We start from the raw sequence: 19,760 nt of genomic DNA, 5'->3' as shown, positions 1-19,760 counted from the left end.
TCAGCACTTTCTGATATATCTCACCCTCACTGGTTCCCTCCTTCTTCTTTTCATGACATCTGCCCTAGCACCACTGCTGCCCTACTTCTCCCCACATGGACCAGCTCCCTATAGAATCTATGCCCATAGTCCCTGAAGAAGTTACACTCTGCTTTGGGATGCCCACCCACTTTGGGGCTGAATCTTCCCGAATGAATGCAGACTTGCCTAGCCCCTGTATCTAACCAGCTCCAGACCGGGCTGTGCTCCACCTGCCAATGCAAGCCCTCCACAGAGGTCTTCTTGCCATCTGGCCTGTGGTTTTGGAAAAAGTTTGTCGTTTAACTGCTCAGCTACTAAGCATCTGAGTCTGGTTTTGAACTCAGGTCTTGACTCCAGGCCCCGTGCTCTATCCATTATACCACCTAGCTGGAGATTTAATGGATAGGGATATATTCCCTTCCTCTAAACTTATGATTAAAGCATTTTCCTAAAATGCACAGAAGAAAAGAAAAATACCAAATGGTATGCAGAACAATTTTCACTATATTAAAATATAGGTATGTATGTATAGGCATTTTTCAGAAGAAGAAATCAAAGCTATCAATAATCATATGAAAAAATAAGTCACTACTGATTTGAGATATTCAAATTAAAACAACTCTGAGGCACCACCTCACATCTATCAAATTAGGTAATATGACAAAAGGAAAATGATAAATATTGGAGGGGGTATGGAAAAATTGGGACACTAAAACACCGTTGGAGCTGTAAAATGATCCAACCATTCTGGAGAAAAATTTCAAACTATGCCCAAAGGGCTATAAAACTCTACATTCTTTTTGACCCAGCAATACTGCTTGCTGCTAGGTCTGTATCCCTCAAAGAAAAGGGAAAAGGACCTATATGTACAAAAAAATTCATAACAGCTCTTTCTGTGGTAGCAATGAATTAGAAATTGAGGGGATACCCATCAATTGGGAAATGTCTGAACAAGTTGTGGTATATGATTATGAGGGAATACTATTATGCTATAAGAAATGATAAGCAGTATGGTTTTAGAAAAATGTGGGAACTGGTTCAAAGTCAAGTGTGCAGAACCAGGAGAACATTGTATGAAGTAACAGCAACATTGTAATGATGATCTGACAATCAGCTGTGAAAGACTTTGCTACTCTGATCGAGACAATGATCCAAAACAATCCCAAAGAACCCATGATGAAAAAGGCTCCCCACCTCCAGAGAGAGAGAAATGATGAAATCTGAGTGTAGATTGAAGTGTATTTTTTCGCTTTATTTTTCTTGCCTTTTTAAAAACAAACAAAATGGCTAATATGGAAATATGTTTTGCATGACTTAACATGTATAATCAATATCATAATGTTTGCCTTCTTAATGGGTAGAGGAAGGGTGGGAGGAAGGGAGAATTTGGAATTCAAAAAGTTTTTCAAATGAATGTTTAAAATGAGTAAATAAAATTTAAAAATGGAGAGGAGTGTGTGTGGGGGTGTGTGCTACTGTATCAGTAAGGCAATAAATTGCTATTACAGTTACCAATGTAAAATGTTACATGCTTTTTCGGATAAGATCTGAAATACTTTGTATTATTAGTTTTATAGACGTGTTTTATTTTGTTACAAGAGACTTCTCAAAGTAATCTAAATGTAAAGTTAAAAAAATATTAAAACTAAAGAAAAAAAAGAGGAGTTAGCTTCTGTCTGGGGTCCTCTAAGCCTCAGCTCTCCCAGGTGGACATGTGACTCTGGTTCAAGATGGAAAAGACCATATCCTTTTCTACCCTTTTATGATAACAACCCAGCCTCCAGATCCTACATGGAGTATAAACTTAACTAGGTAAGCTTGCCTGGGGCCTTCACTCCTTTTCTGTTTGTTCTTTCCTGATCTTAGGTGAATGAGTACCTGAAGATGGATGTGTCCACGTTCCTCAGCCTCCTGGCCAGTGTGAAAGGTCCTTGGATTTGGATTGGAGCTGGCTTGGAGCCCAGGCGGTGGTTTGTGACAGGTGCAGAAGCAATTGACTGTGGAATTAGCTGAGCAAAGTTCAGAGAAGATTCTGTTTGAAGTGAACCTGAGGTAAAATGTCAAATGTCTATTCAGCCATCTCACAGACTGCTTTATGGTCTGATAAAACAAGTGTGATTTTCTGAACATATTGTGCCAATGGTTTTATAAATTAGGTTATTGAATCCTATTCTGTTAATGTATGCTTATGAGGTGGGTTTTTTTAAAATGTTTAACCTTGTGTGTAGGTAGGAATATATTGCGTGTCTCATATCTCATTCATATTAGGTGAGTATTTTTTTCCCTTTTGGGAAAATCTTACACTTGTAAACCACAATCTAAATTACTATAATTAAATCATCCCAGGATGTTGGGAGGAAGGAGGAAGATTTAAGAGACAACGAATGTGAGAAAAAGGAACCTCTTCCCATCGGAGGCCACGCTCCCAAAATCATATACTTGGTTTGAGAGCAGGGAGAGGCCCCAGACTCCAGGCCTTGTTGGCTCAGCCTTGGTACCTTAAGGCTTGATGTATTTCCAGAACAGACAAAGGGTTGAACTCAGAATTAAAGAAGAGAAGAATGGTCTTTGCTGCCCTCAGGAAACTGCAAAGCTCCATTAATGACCCCAAGCATCCACAAAAGCAAAGACCTGTCTTTTTAATACCAATATTCTATCTGTGGTATATCTCTAAGACATGAAGACAATAGTCTTCAAGGTCTTGAAAATGAGTATCAGTCACACAGAGCGCATTGGAGAGGTGCAATGCTGAGTGTGAACAGCCTGCAAAATATAACTGACAAGGAACTTCCAAAAAGCACAGGAGTAAGAGATATCATCAGGGAAATGCACAAGAGGAAAATCTGATGGGCTAGTCACATGGCTAGAGTGAGGGGTGACAAGTGAACCATTAGAGTGCTCCATTGCTATCCTTGTGATGTAAAGAGAAAGTGGGCAAGAACTCTAATATGTTGGGTGGACACTCTGGGACAAACTGGGATGGGTTGTCTTTTGCATCATTGGAAGGGACAACCACTTAAGAACATAAATCCATTTGAATATCCGAATATTTGACGTAATAAAAACTGCAGGCTTTGATGGATCAGTTTCCTGGGACTAACAGGGTTTCATAAAAGAATTAGATGAGGCAGTCAGTGTTGAAAGCAATGGGCCCTTTTATTTGGAGTATTTATGGGAAAGCCCTAACGAGAAGACCATGTTGTTTAAATGGAAATGATACTCAATGGAATGGCAGTTAGGAACAACAAGGGAAGGATACTAAGGCAGCCCACTGATATTCTCACATACCTCCTGATCTCTCTTAATGCTAGCACCTTCCCTCAGAGATGATCTCCAATTTATCCTGCATATTTCTTGTATGTAATGTAGTCGTTTGCATGTTGTCTCCTCCATTAGAATGTGAGCTCCTTGAGAACTGTCTTTTTCCTTTCTTTGTATCCCCAGTGCTTAGCATAGTGCCTGGCACATAGCTGGTGCTTAATAAATGCTTGTTGACTTGACTTGACAGTAGAGTTGGGACTAGGGCTTCCAAAATGATAAACATGAATGAATAATGACAAAGGACTGAACAAGGATACACTATGCATTTAAATAGGGGGAGATGATATGTGTGTAACCTCTGAACCCTATTATCATCTGTGGTCAAAGAGGGAGTCTAAGTAGACAAGACCTGAGAGATGTTCCATTATGTCTTGATGATCTTAAAAGAAGAATATAAAGAAGAAGAAGAATATATTGGGGGATTGGGGAGAGCAAGGAAAGTTAGGGTATATCATCTCACACAATCAGGTGTGCAAGTAGCCATCTGAAACAAGGAGGGATAGCTGACATGTCAATCTTATTCTCACCTGAACTGATCGAGAGAGAGAGAGAGAGAGAGAGCATGAACTGGGTCCAAAAATACATTTCACTCAACAGGGAAAGGGAAGAAGGGGGAGAGGGAATTAGAGGGAGGCAGATTAAGGCAGGGATTAACCCTAAGCAAAATAACTCTAAGGATGTACCAAAATATTTATAGCTCCTTTTGAGGTGGCAAAGAATAGGAATCTGAGGGAGTGTCCATAAACTGGAGAATGACTGAACAAGTTATGGTATAGGAATGTGATAGAATACTATTATATTCTAAGAAATGATGAAGGATAGGATTTCAAAAAATCTGGGAAGACTTGTATGAACTGATGCAAAGTGAAGTGAACAGAACTAGGAGAATTATTTACACAGTGACAACAATATGTTAGAGACAAACAACTTTGAAAGTATTAGGGCCTCTGATCAGTGTTAATGACCCAATCATAATTCCAGAGGACTACATGCTACCCACCTCGTGATAAAGAAAGGAAAGACTCAGTGCAAAATGAGATTTTTTTTAGGACATGGCCAATGTGGACGTTTATTTTGATTGGCTACACATGTTTGTAGGGCAACTGGGTGGCATAGTGGATAGAGTGCCTAGCCTGGAGTCAGAAAGATACCTCTTCCTAAGTTCAAATCTGGCCTCAGACACTTACTAGCTGGGTGACCCTGAGCAAGTCACTTCACCCTGTTTGCCTCAGTTTCTTCATCTGTAGAATGAGCTGGAGAAAGAAATGGCAAACCACTCCTCTCTACCGAGAAAACCCCAAATGGGATCATGAAGAGTCAGACATGACTGAAATGACTGAACAATTTAAACAAGTACCATCAGCCTTCTGTGCCTTGATTTTCTCATTTGTCAAATAGGTATAATTATAGCATCTACTTCGTAGGCTGGTTGTGAGGAAAGTGCTTTGTAAACTTTAAACACTACAGAAATCCAATCTATTTTTTAGACATATTTCCACATGAGTCATGTTGTGAAGGAAGAATCAGAACAAAAGGGGAAACCATGAGAAAGAAATCTGATCTATTATTACCGCAAGACATGGTCTTTTCCACCATAGTGCTAAGTCTAGAATGGAGACACAGGAAGTACAGCCAGCTTTAATACATGAGACTGAATGATATTTGTATTCAAAAGGTGCAAAGTGTGCTGAATTTGGAATTATAGGACCTGAGTTTGAGTCCCACCTTTGCCATTTACAATCTCTGTGATTCTGGGCAAGTCATCTGACCTCACTGGGCCTTTAAAATGGAGTGGGGCAGGATTGCACTAGAAAACTTCTAAAACTACATTGTAGCTATAAATCTACAATCCTATGGTGAAAGTGATGTTTCCCTCCTTGAATTTCTCCTGGCTTTGTCTGGGCCTCTCCTGGGCATTGTTACTTTATATATTATCATCCTATTAGAGTTATTTCTGGATCTGCTTTATCCCCACTTGTTAAATGGTAAGCTCCTTAAGGACATCTGAGTGACAAGTCCCCAATGCCTGGTCCAGTGCTGTCCATGGTAGTTGCTTTTTTTTTTTAAACTATCTGTTGAATTACATGGAATTGAGCAGGAGTTAAGGAAACCTGTAGCCCCTCTTAGCCAGAAAGTATGAACAGCTAAATAAATGCACTCTGGTGGTGTCCAGCAGGGGGCTCAGCCTTTGGTTAGCAGGCCATTAGCCTGTCCATCAGAATGCTATGGTAGGCACTAGCATGAAGCAACACTGACCTCTAGTGGCATATGTCATTAATACAGGAGCTGCCTTAAAGACGGCTTTCCTGGCTTTGGAATGAATGAACAGTCAACCCAGGATCCTAGGATTTAGAGCTAGAAGGAATTGTATTTTATTTTATTTTTAATTGATAAATATTTGTTGCCCCCCACCATGTACTGGTCACTATGCATATAAAAAAGAGGATATAAAAAAGAGGCGAAAGACCATTTCTGCCTTCTAAGAGCTTACAATCTAATGAGGAGACAATATGCAAACAAGTATATGCAAAGCAAGCTATATACAGGAATGAACAGGAAGCATGTATTTTTAAAATGGTTAATTCTGAACCTAACAAACACCAACTGAAATGAGCAATTCTGTATACATCGTAGAACAGGAGGGGATTATACATGCAACTGTGAATCTATTTTCTAGGGCTTACTTTTCTTTTTAAGTACATAATAAATCCAACATATAACTTTCAAAGATGTCCATGATTCTTTCCATGATTCCTAGACGAGACTTTAGAGCTCATCCAGTCCTACCCACTCATTTTACAGATAAAGAAATGGAGGCATTGGGAGGCTAAATGACTTGCCCAAGAACAGCTGGGGATGGGGAGGGTGGGGAGCAACCACACTTAGATATCTTAAAGCAGAAGCCAAATGACCACTTTGGAAGGATGAAAATTTCCTTCTTGTATGAGTTGGACTAGATGCCGTTCCTTCCCATTCTCCAGTTCTGTGATTCTATAAAGTAGCAGGGCCAGGATTCCATCACTTGTCTTCTGAGTCAAAATCCAATGCTCTTTCTAATATGTCATCAGTCACTATTGTTATGGACCTCAGGTTCCCCATATCAATGAATAGAACAGCTGTGAAAGGGTGCAGGGCTGTCCCGAATTCAAGTGGTTTTTTTTTCCCTAATTTTTCCTAGTTCATAAGAAAAAAGATCAAATTTAGATTCAAAGTCAAAAGACCTGGGTTTCAAAAAAGGTAGGGTGGGACAATGTAATAGTAAATAGGGTACTGAATTTAGACTTAAGGAAACCTGGGTTCAAATTCCACCTCTGGTACTTGCTGTGTGACCATCAGCAAGTTGCTTAACTTCTCTGAGCTTCAGGACACTAACTCTCTAAGACTTATCTTGTAAGGAAGAGAAAGGTTCCAGTCTTCATAAATGAGAGGAATTCCCAGACTCACAAATTCCAGGGATTTTCACAGAACCTTGATAAATTGATGTAATGATGACTTATGTCCTGTCTCTGATATCTGGTGGCTGCGTGACCATGGACAAATCATTTAGCTGATCTGAGCCTTAGTCTCCTCATGTATAAAATGGGGATAAGAATACCCATAGTACCAACTTCACAGGGTTGTTGTGAGATTTGTGTGCGATTATGTCTGTAAAGTCTTTGTTGAATCATATTGTTGCTAGGGAGGCTGAGCCCCAATGAGCTTGATGAGATAAGAAGGCATGGTTCTTTGTCTGGAGGCAACCAAATAGCTCTTCTCATGGAGGTGGATATATCCCATACTTTGCTGAGAGGACACAGAGAACTTTGCCCCAGTGTCTGGGGCTGCCTCAAAAGTGATTGGAAACTGAGACTAAGCAGGGATGGCTTCTGGTCAGAAACATGACCCTTTTCTCCTCCAGTCCCCCATTTGTGGTCTATAAAAGGCAACTGGTAGGCTTCTTCTCCCTCTTTCTCTTGAAGTTCCAGACTAGAGTTCAGCAGAAGATACCTGCATGGGGGACCGCTGATGGAGGGGAGAGAAGAAATCTGTCCTTGTGAACAATTTGCTTACCACTCTCTTTTTTTTTTTAAATTGTCCATGACCAAAAAAGTATGTCCCATTCTGAACCTTGAATCTATCACCTCTCTGTCAGGAGATGAGTACCTTGTATCCACACTGGTTCTCTACAATCCTAGCTTTACCACTACAGTTAATGGATGCAGGAGAAACACATATCTGTTCTTGACCAGATACTATGGGCCTGAGGTTCCTAGTCCTCACTCTGCTGGAACCTTCTACTTTTTTGTTTCCTTTGCTCCTGAGAATGGATAATTCCCTACCAGTAAAGCCGGGGCATTGATCAAGTTTCTGCAGAAGCACATGGAAGGGATATATAGATATGTGCTTGCAAGGTGCCTCACCATGGATTTTCCTGGCTTCGGGGGCTACCTCTCAAGAAATTCAAAATTGAAGAGTTCCCAAGTTCAAGAAGATAGGCAGCTCCTTCTAGAGGGAGATTTCCTCAACAGGGTACAATGCAATATCACTTGTAACTGAAGGACTAAAGCAATGCCATGGGAAGAAAGGCAGAAATCTGTACTTGCTAACCAGGCCATTGCTTTGAATTACTCTGACAGTGGTGGTCCATGGAAAGGCGATTTGTCCAACAGCCTCCCAAAGTGTATTTATGATAATTCATGGAGAGACTCTAATGGGATACTTGTATATTTCTCTAAATAATACTTATATTTAATACTTTGGACACCGTTGGGTTCCGTGACTCATATTTATATATCTATCATATAATATTTGTAAAGCACTCAACACAGTGCTTGGCACATAGCAGCTACTGAGTAAATATGTGTTCCCTTCCCTATCCTTCCCTCTATCCATCGATCCCTGTGAGTCCTTTATATCTTATGCATTTACTGTAGAGGCCAAATAAAAGCTACCCCACACCAGATACTGTAATATTAATTAAGGTGGGACTTTTTTTTTTTTACCGTTTTCTCTTTTGGAGCACTTATTTAATCAAGTGCCCATGATGAGTCTGGCCTTTGTTTCTTTGATTAGCCCTCCTTGCCTCCAGGGAAAGCCTGGTTTGCATGGGTTTGAGTGACATGTTTGTAATGCCAGAGGCTTTTAGTTCATGTGGGTTTGAGTCCCAGGTTTGTGACGCTTTTGGGTCACATGGGTTTAAGTTGAACATTGTGACGCCCTTTGGCCCTGAACAAGATATATAAACCCAGAGGCTGGCGTTCTCCCTTGGGGCTCTCAGTCACTGGAAGAGTGGCGTGGGACTCTGGACAGCCATTTTAAGAGCCCCCCGGCTTGTAAACCTAGATGTTGATGCTTTCCTGGTAACTATGGATTGTGATTTGGTCTGTTTACATTGTGTATGTTTGTGTTTGCTCTGAAGCTCAGGTTGCTGGCTTTTCCCACCGAACTAAGTGAATGATATTTGTATGTAGATTGTTAACCCCTTAACATTGCTTTCCTTAGCAAAGCAGAACAAAGAACTTGTGCTGGAAGCTCTTGTTGCTGGACTTATTGGGTCTTACACCTCAACAGTTGCTGCTAGACAAATTGTTGTTACAGACACCCATAGTATACATTGAGGGGCCCCTGTTATTTGGGAAAACATAAACAAAATCATATGGATATTTAGAGATTTTCTTGGACTACTCCAGATAAGGACAATCCAAACAAAGAAAAACTGACCCCTTAGGGTCACCCTCCAGGATCAAACTTGGTCCATGTGAGCCCAGGGTCTTGAGGGACTCACGACCACAGGTTACATTATGAATACTGAAAATACTCTAATGAACCTGTGATCTCATCAATGTGGATGTTTCCTCCAATGGTGCCAGTCACAACCCATCTACAGCTCTCCATCCTGTGAGACTCTTGTCTGTGTCATCCTAGAGGTCCACCACAGTGGATCTAACCAGAGTGCTGAATCTTGACCAATTCATCTTGACATGTGGAGACCAGTGAGGCACACAGCTCCTCTTTTGATTATCCCACACTCAACCCAGGACTAGCCCATTTTCTTTTTCAATTGTACATATCTTTAATGACATCCTCCTTCTTCCATCTTTATGTTGCCTCCTGCTCATACCCTTCCATTGCTCTCAAAACAATACTTACATTTAATGCTTTGGACACTGTTGGGTTCCACGACTCAAAGGCATACAAGTCCACAGGTAGAATGTTGGCATTAAAAAGATGGATCTTGGGGCAGCTAGGTGGTGCAGTGAGTGGAGCACTGGCCCTGGAGTCAGGAGGACCTGAGTTCAAATCCAGCCTCAGACACTTGACATACATACTAGCTGTGTGACCTTGGGCAAGTCACTTAACCCCAACTGCCTTGCCAGCCCCCCTCCAAAACAAACAAACAAAAAGGAGGGATCTTTGTTTCAGGGAGAAGTTTGGGCTCACTAAAGGGGAAGGGGATTAAGCATTTTATAGTTCATGCTATGTCCTAGGTATTGTGCTAAGTGTTCTTTTACAAACTGTATTTCATTTGATCCTCAAAATAACCCTCCCGACAAGATAGGTACTGCTCTTAACCTTATTTTACAGTTGAGGAAACTGAGGCTGACAGAGGTTAAGTGATTTGCCTAGGGTCACATAGCTAATAATTATCTGGATTTGAATTCATGTCTTCCTGACTCCAACCCAGCATCAAATCCATTAGCTTTTCAATTTCCCAAAGGCAATCTAGCATACTCTCTTCCTCCTGTTTAAATGTGGGTGAAACTTGTAGTTAATCTACAGATTCTGTAAGATATATATATGCATATGTATACATATATGCACAAGCATACATACATATATGTACATACATGTGTGTATATGTACTATTGAATATATTTTATATTATGAGAGAGAGATTTGGGGTAGAGGGTCTGGACCTGTGATTTCATCAGCTTGGGAAACTCTGGGTGTGCAAACTCTCTCCATTGATCTGGATTGGCAAATTTAGCTGTAATATATAGTCTTAGAGAGTTACCTGATGTACTGAGTTAAGTGACTTGGCCAGGGTCATGCAACCCATATTATAACAGCAACAACTAGCATTTATGTAGTGCTTTAAGGTTTGCAAAATATTTCACAAGTAGTGTCTCATCATTGTTGTTGTTCAGTTGTGTCTAACTCTTCAAGACCCCACTGGGCTTTTCTTGGCAGAGATACTGTAGTGGTTTGCCATTTCTTTCTCCAGCTCATTTTACAGATGAGGAAACAGAGGCTAACAGGATTATGTGACTTGCCCAGGGTCACACAGCTAATGTGTCTGAAGCCAGATTTGAACTCATCTTCCTGACTCCAGGCCCACTGCCACCTAGATGCCCCACTTCATATATAAGGAAATTAAGACAGACAGAGGTTAAGTGACTTGCCCAGGGTAACATAGCTCGGAAGTGGTTTTGAATCAGCATTTGAATTTAGGGCTTCCTGACTCTTAAGTGCAGTGTGTCACACAGTGGCCATGTCTAGTTGCATGTGTAGAGACAGGACTAGATCCTAGGTCCTCCTGACTCCAAGGATGGTCCTTTAACTACCATGTGGCTTGTGTGCGAATGTTTGTATGTGTGTACATGTGTGTCTTGTGTAGGTGCATATATAAATAGATGTATATAGGAAAGGGATGGATAGAAGGAACACACAGGTGAGAAAGTTGCCTAAAGCACTAAGAGTTTAAATGACTCACCCAGAGTCCCACAACCAATGCATGTCAGAAGTAGGACTTAAGCCCAGATCTTCTGGCTCTGAGACCTACTCTCTCCCCTGTACCACCATGCCTCTATTGAGATGTACAGATAGAGACTGTGATATAAAACGTTCATTGTATATTACAGCATGTATTATGGATATGTAATACAGACTGTCCCAAAAGTTTTAGTGCAGTTTGGAGCTAGTAAAGCTAAATATGTGTGTGTATCTGTATGCATGTATATACCTGTGTATATACACACACATATACATATATATACATATATGTATATATCTGTGCATATATATACATGTATGTATATATACTTATACATAAGTATATATATAAGCTAAAATATAATAACTGAGCAATTAAAGCACAAAACTGCATTAAGACTTGGGGACACCCTGTATAAATTAAGAGAGTGCCTGGCACATAGTAGGTACTTTATAAATGATTGTAGATTGATCATTTGAATGACTGACAAGACACTCCATCTCTTGACTCCAGGCTTTCTCTCTGCCTGGAATGCTCTCCCTCTTCTGCTCCATTGATCTCCCTGGCTTCCTTTAAGTCTCAACTAAAATCCCTTCTTTAACTGATAGCTTTCCCTAGCCCCTTCATAATTCTAGTACCTTCCCTCTGTTAATTATTTCCTCTTTAGCCTGTTTGTAAATTTTTTGTTTGCTTCTTGACTCCCCCATTAGCTTGTGAGCACCTCGAGGGCGGGGAAGTCTTTTGCCTCTTTTTGTACCCCCAGCCCTTAGGACAGTACCTGGCACACAGTAGGGACTTAATGTTTATTGAGTTCTTATTGTTATTGATCCATATTAAGGTTTACAAAGCATTTTCATCCCCACTGACCCCTGGTGCCTAGCTAAAATACCCAATCCTAGAGAAGAGAACTCCTCAGATTTCGGGCCCTGGACTTTGGTCCTTCTTTTTCCTTCCCCGTCTACTAAGAGGACAATGATGTTTATTCAGGACCCAACCAACTGACGGTTGATTTATTAATGATTTTGAGAGGAACAAGTCTGCTGATGGCCTGGAACTGTTCTTGTGTGCCGGGGTAATCTTGGTCATTATGTTGGGGATGATGGCTTTTCAGGTGTCTCCCCAGCAAGGGCTGAGAATAGATTTAGCAGCTGCTTTGGGGACACCCTTGTGTGGCCCTACGAGGCGCTACCCTTTGTTCCAGGAGCCGCTTTGGGTCAAAGAGACAAAACTGTCCCAGGGTACCCTCAAATGAGGGCTCTTGGACTTCCCCAATGAGCCTACCCCACTCCTTTTCCCTGCCCCACCCCCCCAAGACCAAGCAGCAAGGTCCTCTATGGATGCTGGAAACTGAAGCTGGGCTCCTTCCTCCTGCCCTCATGCCCCTTTCCATGTTGAGTCATGTAAAATGGCAAACCCTCAGGAAGCTATTTAGGGTACAAGCCCCACTGTATCACAAGGGCAGAAATCATAGGAGGCAAGCCATGTCCATGCAGGCGGGCAGATACCAGATAGGCTGCCCAGCCAGAGAAGCCAGCTTTGTCTAGCTTAACACACTGGCCTTTCCCATCTAAACTGCTGCACCTCCAGGCTGGCTAAGCAATCTCTCCCATAACTCCTCCAATCCTGGAAGAAACTGGGAATCTGAGGGGAGGGGTCTGAAGAAAGTCTGGATGTGGTGTGAGGCTCTGAACAGAGAGCAGCGTAGGTTTCATATTTGAATATCTTTCATTTCAGTCAATCAACAGGTGAGCATTCAATGAGCACCTACTCTCCACTAGGCATTGTATTGGGGTTTAGACCCTCATAAGAGTGAGACAGCCTCTGTCCTCACGGAGCTTACGTTCTACTAGGAGAACACAATGAATATTTGGCAGTGGTGGCTTAGGAAGGCAGCTTTGATCCAGGTCAGGGGTTCTTAACCTTATGTCCTGGACCCCCTTTCTCAGTCAGTCTAATGAAGCCTGTGGATATCTTCTCAGAATGTTTTTTAAATGAATAAAATTAAATATATAGGATTACAAATAAAACAGATTATACTGAAATAGTCATCAAAATATTAGGGAAAAAACCCAACTGTATTCACAAACTCCAGGTTAAGAACTCCTGTTGATATCCATGGAGATTATAAATGGAGGGAGATATGAGGAAGTCATCTGTCACCCCCTTTCCAGAAGTCAATCTTGGTTTGATTTTTCCAATAAGAAGTGAAAAGTGGGAGTGGGCAATGGGAGAGGAGAGGAAGCTGACTCTTAAACCCAAAGAGGACAAGAGACTTGCCCAAGGTCACACAGCTGGAAGTCAAACCCAGGTCTCAACAATCCAGGGCTCTTTCCACCTCATTCTGCTTCAGATACTCCCAGAATCTGTTCTTCATTCACTGTGAGCACTCCTGATGCTGATCTCCACCCCTCGGAGCCTTAGCAAGTGGTCTTCATGAATGACTGTGAATGAACAATCTTCTGGTGATGGAGGAATCTCTACACACTAAGCTCAGCCGGTTCTTCGATGATGGACACATTGCCCATTAATAGGAATACTTACATGATTATAGGTTTAGAACTGGTCACGGGCTATCAAATCCTACCTCTCATTTAACAGGGGAGGAAACTGAGGCCCAGAGAGGTTAAATGATTTGCACTGGGTTACACAGCTAGTAAATGTCTGAGGCAGAATTTGGACCCAGGTTTCTCCTGACTCCAAGACCAATGCCAAATCTATTTATTACACCCTACTGCCTCTCTAGAGTAAATGCCTTAAAGCCTTGATCATTATTTTCTCCTATGTCCTCGAGAAGCGCGCCCACATTCTCTATCTCTCTGTTTCTTTGTCTTTGTCTTTGTCTCCTTTCTGTCTCACTCAGTCATTTTTTTCAGTTCTGTCCAACTCTTCATGACCCCGTTTGGGTTCTCCTTGGAAAAGATATTGGAATGATTTGCCATGTCCTTCTCCAGCTCATTTTACAGAAGAGGAAACAGAGGTAAAGTGGGTTAAGTGACTTGCCCAGGGGCATACAGCTAGTAAGAGTCTAAGACCAAGCTTGAACTTAGAAAGATGAGTCTTTCTGACTGTAGGCTCAGCACGCTAATCACTATGGCACCACCTATCTGCCCCTGTCTCTCTCATACACACATCTTTAACCTGGTAGAACAGGAAATTTACTAGCTTTGGAACTGGAGGAGCTGGGTTCAAATCCCACCCCTGCCATTAAGCGACCTTGGACCAATAACTTAAACTGTGGGCCTCAGTTTCCCCATATGTAAAAATTAAGGAGACTGGACTAAATGGTCTTTAGAACTATTCTAAGCCCAGTTCTAACTCTCTGATCCTTTGTAGCAATAAGCCAATCTCTCCACAGCTACTAGCTCCCCTGCCTACAGTCTGCCCAATCTCCCCCAAACTTAAAAAAAAAAAACCTTTCTGTTGGCCCTGCCTTCACCTCAAGCTACTGACCTATAGCTCTCATTTATGCCACAGCCAGACTCCAGGAAAAAAGCAACCTCTATTCATTGCCTCCACTTTCTCTCCTCCCACTCACTTCTGAATCCCTTGCAATTTGGCTTCTAAGTCCCACCACTTGACTGAAATGGCTCCCTTCGAGGTTGCCAAGCAATCTCTTGATGGTCAAGTCTGTTGGCCTTCTGTCAGTACTCAGCCTTGACTTCTCTGCAGCTTCTGACACTGTGGCCTCCCCCAGCCCCCATACTTCCTCCTCCCTTAGCTTCTCTGACACTTTTCCTTCTAGGTGTTCTCCCACCTGTCTGACCTGTTCTTCTCAATCTTTTTTTGCTGGATCATCACTCATGTCCTGCTGCTCTTCCAGAATGAAGGGCAAACAACAAGCTCCATTCATGTGGGTATCCCCAAAGTGCTTTCCTGGGCCCTCTTTTCTCTCTCTTGATGATCTCATTACCTCTCATAGGTCCAATCTCATCTTTATGGAGATGACCCCCAAATCTATGAATTCAACTAATCTGTCTCCTGAGCTTCAGTCCCATGTCACCATTATATTCTCACAACAACCCTTTAAGAAATGTTATTATTAACCCCATTTTACAAATGAGGAAACTGAGGCAAACAGAAGTTAAGTGACTTGCCTAGGATCAAGGCATGAGGTATAAGGCAGGATTTGAACTCAGGCCTTCTTGACTCCAAGACTCCATCCACTGCACACTTAACACCCACTAGAAAAAAGAGATCACACACCAATAGGAGACAGATAATATACTGAGGAATCCAGAATCACACAGTATTATGCTTCAAATACTAGAACAGCAAGAAAAGAGTGGCATGAGAAATCCTTACCACAATATGCCATTGATCAAGGCAAGACCCTAAGAATAGGGCTTTGATGGAGGTCACAGCAAGATGTTTACTGTATTCATGAGAGCTAAAGCCAGGGAATGCAATAAGCTGTTGTGCAAAAGACCAGGCAGAAGCAGAGGCAGAATGGGAAAGGTGCCCATCTTCTTGCTTTTATTTTGTCCTAGTTCCAGGACATGGGACAGGGTGTCCAGACACTCAGACCACTGTTATTTCCTTCTAAAAGAATGAGTTGTGCAGTAGAAAGAGCCCTGACCTAGGAGCCAGAAGCCAGATTCACAGAATCTCAGGGTTAGTAGGGTTCTCAGAAGCCACTTGATCTAACCTGCATCTGAACAGGAATCCTTTCCATAACATCCCAGCCCAGTGAACATACAGCCTCCATGGGACAATCACCAGTGATTCCCTCCCTCCTAAGGCATCCTGTTGCATTCTGGGGCAGCTCTAACTGTTATGAAAGGTGGCTTGGTTTTTTTTTCATACCAAGCTTAAATCTGCCAACCTGTAACTCCCATCCATTGCTCCTAGGGCTACCCTCTGGGGCTAAACAGAGCAAGACTAATCCTTTCACATGCCAATCCTACAAATACTTGAAGACAACCAGTCACATTTCCCTGTCTTCTCCTTTCTAAGTTAAGCATTCCTGTTTCCTACAAGTGATCCTCGTGAGGCATGATCTTTAGGCCTTTGACCATCCTGGTTGTTCTCTTCTGGAAGCTCAACCAGTCAACAAACATGTATTAAACATCAATTAAGTGCTAGGCAATAGGCATTGAAAGACAAAATCAAAACAAATAGTCCCTGCCCTCAAGGAGCTTCTATCCTAATGAGATGTTCTCCAGCTTATGAATAAATGTCTTTTCCTAAAAGACTTGGCCAGAACTGAACATAGCACTCCTGATGTGTTCTGACTGGGGCAAAGTACAGTGGGACCATCGCTTCCTTTGCCCTGGACACTGTGCCTCTCTCAATGCAGCCAAAAATCAAATTAGCTTTTCCAGATGCCGTAGCACACTGTTCACTCATATGGAGTCACTAAATTCCTAGACCAGAGGTGGGGAACATGTAGCCTGAAAGTACTGAAAGATGGACCTTGGAGGTCAGCTGGTCCAGATAATAGGGTACAATATTCGGACACTACACTAGCAGATCTGTTGCTATGGTCTTAGACAAGTCCCTCACCTTATCTAATTTAGTTTCCTTATCTTCGAAATGAAAATCTAGAGTGAATGGTCTTTAAGTTCCCTTCCAGATCTAACATTCTGAGTTCTAAGGCCCCTGCCAGCCTTGCTTTCTGGGTTCTAAAGTCTTTTCTAGCTCTGACATTCTATGTTTTAAGATTCCTTCTAATTCTAAATTTATGTCACTTTTATGAGGAGATGGGGGCAGGGCACCATGAAGTTGGAGAAGGGAGCAGTGGCAGCTAGGTCCTTCTCTAAACAGCAGCTGTGTTTTTCCCAGGCAGCAGCAGATGTTACTGTCACTTGATTCCCTCAGCCCTAGGAACCATGGGAGAGCCAAAGACAGAGACAGAACCCCCCAACAATGTTGGCCTCTGGCCCTGCACCCCCAGGGGCCATCACGAGGCCCCAGTGAGCCAGCAAGCAAGCTAGAGCCTCACTCGAACAGCAACTGGGTTCACCACTTCCTGGAAACCCCCACCCACTGGACTTAACACTGTTCTTGGAAGCTCAAAAAAACTCGGGCAGATCACTCATCTAGCCGGCCAGTACAGGGCTTCTGGGTTCCTTTGTTTGTTCCCAACTGGGAATTTTCCCTCAAGACTTTGCCCCTGCCCTCTTCCCCTCCAGTGCTGCTAGGGGCCTTCCATTGGGGACTGGAGATTTGGGACTATAATGACACTTCCAAGACTCCTGGCTGTTAGGATAGAATTCCTTTCTTATCAACAGTGGCCTCAGAGGGTAGTTATTAATACCTAGTGGCTGCATTTTTCCTGAGTAGACAGACTCCTTGCCTTGGATTGAACATTTCCGAAAGGAGAGCAATGCAGGGTGAGATCCTCTGTGTAAAATCACAAGGGATCCTGGGAAAGAAGTGGCTGTGGGTTCAAGACCCAAGTTTCTCTCTCTCTCTCTCTCTCTCTCTCTCTCTCTCTCTCTCCAGCCAAGAAGGGTATATGTATCATTTCCCAGCCGCAGGAGGTCTGTAGCCTTGGCCCCTTCCCCAGGCCAGATGTCCTTGAAGCCCTGGGCCTGGGTACTGTGTTAAATTCCTCCCAGAAGGCACAGTCTAGTTAATTCCACTCCTAGACACCTAGCAGCAATTCTTAAACTGTGGGTCTCGACTGAAAAATTTGACAATAGTAAAAGGTTTCTGAATGCGCAAGGACCAAAAATTAATTCAGAATCAAACACATAATGAATTCGAGGTGCTTCTGGCGGTGCTTGCCCTTGCTGCATCGCCCAACTTTACTGCAGCCTTGGTTCTGAATGCAAAGCCCTCATGCCATGCAATGCCAACAAATGCTACCTAAATTTGAAAAGGGACTGTGAGTGGAAAAAGTTTAACAAGCTCTGCCTTCGAGCACCTCAGCTGCCCACCTTGGTTGAGCTCCATTAAGAATCTAATACCTGGTCCCCTTTGACCTTCTCAAGAGCATGGGTGTGCTCATGAGTTCACAAAATTTTAGAGACAGGGGACCCCGAAGGCCATCTAATCCAAACTATAGGGGGAGGAAATTGAGTCCCAAGGAGAAGTGATTGGCCCAGGCTCATAAAATGAGTTCATAACAGGCCTGGGACCCAAATTTAGTTCTCTTCACTTCCAGCTCAGATCAATGGAAACATTGTATCATAAAGTTTAAGTTGATCCAACTCACAAAGTATTTATTGAATCTACAACATGTCAAGGTACTTTTTTTTTTAGCCTACCTGTGATTTCATCAGGGTAGGGAAGCTCTTGGAAGGAACTTTCCCTACCAAGAGAGATTAACTTTGTTTTCTGTAGTCAGAGAGCTGCCTGGGCCACTTAAAGGTTAAGTGACTTGCCCCACCCCCACATAGCCAATGTATGTCAGAGGGAGGTCTTGAACACAGGTCTTCATGAATCTCACCCCAGCTCAATGATTCATGGCCCTCAGGCCTGCTCTGGTTGGTCCTGGTGCTGCCCACACTGGGCTGCGTTCCGCTCCCAGCATGGTGCAATAGACCCTTCCCAGTGACTATCCAGGCCCTCCTAGGCTGGAGCCCTGCTTCCCTCTGCTATTTCGTGGGTTCTGCTGCCCTAGAATTTGTTCAGAGCCATTTTTTTACAGCTTTTTGGAGTGATTTGGGGATGAGCTTAAGCAAGTCCCTGCTTTCCAGCTGCCATCTTGGCTCTGCCCCCTGCTAGAAATATTTTTGAATATACAGGTTCTTCTTCCCCCTCCCTGTCACCTCTTTTATCTCTTTGGTATAGCTAGGTCAAAAGGTATGCCTAGGTTAGTAATTTGGGGGGCATCATTCCAAGCTGCTGTCCAGAATGGCTCGACCAATTCATAGCTCTACCAACAGTACATCAGTGTGCCTTTTATCCCACAGCCCCTCCAACATTTGTCATTTTCTTTTATCTTCAACTTTGCCAATCTGGTGGGTATGAGGTGGAATTTCCTATATGACTTAGGGTCTTTGACAGTTGCCTGGAGGGGGTGGAGCCAAGATGGCAGCTGGAAAGCAGGGACTTGCGTGAGGTCCCTGCCAGGTCCCTCCAAAAACCTCTAAAAAATGGCTCTGAACAAATTCTAGAACTGCAGAACCCACAAAACAGCAGAGGGAAGCAGAGATCCAGCCCAGGACAGCCTGGATGGTCGCTGGATGAGGTCTATCACTCACGGAGAGGAGGGGAGCGGAGCTCAGTGTGGGCAGCGGCAGGACCAACCAGACCGAGAGCCGGGCTGAGCGGGCCCTAGTGCCCTGAGTCAGTGAGCTGTGGCAGTTACCAGACTTCTCAACCCACAAACACCAAAGACAACAGAGAAGGTTAGTGGGAAAAGCTGTGGGGGACAGAGTTCTCGGTTTGGCCACCACCCCAGGGGCAGCAGGGGTGGTGCAGCTACAGAACTACAGCTGCAGTTACTTCCGGCCCCAGGCCCACCTAGTGGGAGGAATTAGGTGACCAGTCAGAGCAGGAGTGCAGAGCCTGCTTAAGATTTACGTCAGGTCCAGGTTGGCGGTTCTTGAGGAAGGAGGAGTGCTGGTGTGGCAGAGCTGGCTGTATAGAAATAGCTCTGAAATCAACAGCGCATCCCCTCAAGCTTGGAACAAAGTACTCTTTGCTCTACAAGCAGTCATACCCTGCTGAAAAACTCAAGGGTCAAGTAAGTTGGCTGGGAACGTGGCCAGGCAGCAAAAGCGCACCCAGATTCAGTCTCAGACTTTGGAATCTTTCTTTGGTGACAAAGAAGACC

The sequence above is a fragment of the Trichosurus vulpecula genome, chromosome 2 (genome assembly GCF_011100635.1).
Source record: "Trichosurus vulpecula isolate mTriVul1 chromosome 2, mTriVul1.pri, whole genome shotgun sequence".
Lineage (NCBI taxonomy): Eukaryota > Metazoa > Chordata > Mammalia > Diprotodontia > Phalangeridae > Trichosurus > Trichosurus vulpecula.
Note: the sequence above shows the minus strand (reverse complement) of the source record.